Genomic DNA, 2,511 nt, shown 5'->3' on the forward strand with positions numbered 1-2,511 from the left:
ACATGTGTACGACACCGTGATCGGCTTGTCGGAAACACGCACAAGGACAGGTATTGTCTCCCTGCAGCTGCTGTGTTTTGGAAATGACTATTACAGATGTTTCCTGTGTAAACCTGTTTATTACATAATGGCGTACAGTGTGACATTTTGGTAAACAACCTGCTCATGAAACAAAGATGTTTCAATGCCAGGAGACTTAAAGGCAGGGTTGGTAACTATTTCTTATATAAACTTTTTTAATATATTGTTTGACTTAGTCTTCACACCCTGACAGCAATCAATAACTTAGAAAAAGGAGCAAAAAAGATCTGTCATCGTGTTAAAATACTCTATACGAACAGTAGGTCACGTTTGCTTTAAACATTCAGGTTGATATTTGCTTTACTTGCTGAATCCTTTCACCAACCACTTTGTCAGTTGTGGCATAGAATGGCGTAAAATCTAGGTTGAGTTTCTAAAAGCTATTGCGTTCCCGACTGCCGGCTGCTCGGCTGTTTAAAAATGGCAGGTTAGTGCAGGATGTCCCGTGTCGTGCTAGTTATGATTCTCTCTCTGACCAATGAATAGTCAGCAGTGTTTTAACTCCTCCTTATGGTATCAGCTCAGATCGCTTGGAACCTCAACCGAGATGGTGCCAATAAAAAGTATCACGTACAACCCCAACCTTTGCTGATGGAAAACCATAGACGAGCGAGTCGAGTTGATACACGTACCACACGAAGGAAATGTGACATATGTGAAGGAATCCATGAGGGAAAACCAGCCGAAACCTGTGATAGTAACTCATTGAGGGGTGTTTACCCAACACTAGTGTAGAGCAGAGAGGGTTTGGGCTGGCCAGGGCTTCAGCTGGAAACTAGCCTTTGTTTGGGACCGTTCTAATGAGGAGGGAAAGCTCGCATTTCAGGCCCCAGGCTTCATCAGAGTTGAAATAGATGGACGAGCGAGTGTATGGACAGCATCGATTTAACGGTTCGGTCTAAAGCCAGTGCATTTCTCAAACATCTGAAATTGTTTAAAAGGTCAGCATATTCAACCAACACCTTCTCCATCATAGAAGCAATAACATCATAAACTAAACAACAGAGTTTCCATGATGTCTTGCTAGATCGTTTCAAATTTAACGAAGCTATTCGGTGAAATATGAAGTTGTATGTAAAGCTGTTGGAGACAAAAATGTCTTGCTATGTATTCCTCATAAATGAATACATTCCAACCACAGAATGTGTGCTATAAAGGAAATAGGGTGAATATTTTCCAGGAAAAGTTCCGATCATAAGGCTTTATAAGATGGGACAAAGAGGCTTGGTTTGACTTGATTTTCTTTGAAGCTACAGACATTTTTGAAAAATAATACACACAAGTCGCTTGTGTAAATCTAAAAAAAAAAGGTCACAAGTGCATGTAAAAGTTCTCTAAATGTTTCAATATTCAAATATGTGGTAATTTAAAAGAGAACATAACATAATAATAATAATAATAATAATAATAATAATAATAATAATAATAATAATAATAATAATAATAATAATAATACAATAAATCAGAATTAAAATTAGTGCAATTAGATGTAAATGTCCTTTGACATTAGAAATTTGAAATGGGGTTCGAGTATATAGACTAACCTAACTGTCTAGACTAACTGGAAAACCCACAATGCAACAGTAGGCCATTGCAAAGACAAATAAAGGTCCTGTTTCTGAGTGGGTGGGGTCTGCCGGGACCCTCCCACTTCCCTTTCCCATAAATCCTTTCAAAGGCAAAGCCAAAACCATACTGGAAGGATTTATGGATGTATTGTTGCTTTTGGTCTGGAGAATAGTTTCTATTTTTCAACACGGCGGAGGGCAGCGATGGTTTGAGGAAAGTCATAATAGAATTACTTAGCTTGAACTAGGGTGAGTTTGTTTTGGTGGAGTTGCCAGTTGGGGTTGGTGGTGAAGCATATTTCTTGTTAGATGGAAATGTCTGATGTCACTCTGTTTTCATGCAGCCCCCCCCCCCACAAATATATAACACTTTTGACAGGTTTTGTCATGAGCTCATTGTGTGCCATTACGGCGTTTGGGTTATTAGGGTGTTTTTATTCTGCAGCCACAGAAATAATTCACCTGCTGAAAAATCTAATCAAGAAAATGAGTAATGGAGGATCATGATGTGAATTTCATTGAGGTGTCAAAAGTAATTAAGACGTTTTTATATAGAGAAAACAAGGTAAGGATGTATTGAAGAGACTTTTGACTTTTCAACTTTGTCGATTGGGACGTTAAGATTTTAAATGGCGTTCATGAAAGATTTTCTAGAAAGGGAAAGCAAGTCAGGAGTTTGTGCGTCTACATGGAGATAACAACAATGAGTAAACACATTTTTTAGAGAAGTTATTCTAAAATAAGCTGTAGTTTCTAATAAGCTGAACTTCCACTGAATTGATAGAAACCTGTTCCTTATTTTGCCACAGACCCCCTGGACCCGCCCTTTAGGGCGCCTGGAAGTTCTCGCCCCCCCCCCCCC

The sequence above is a fragment of the Etheostoma spectabile genome, chromosome 21 (assembly GCF_008692095.1).
Source record: "Etheostoma spectabile isolate EspeVRDwgs_2016 chromosome 21, UIUC_Espe_1.0, whole genome shotgun sequence".
Classification (NCBI taxonomy): Eukaryota; Metazoa; Chordata; class Actinopteri; order Perciformes; family Percidae; genus Etheostoma; species Etheostoma spectabile.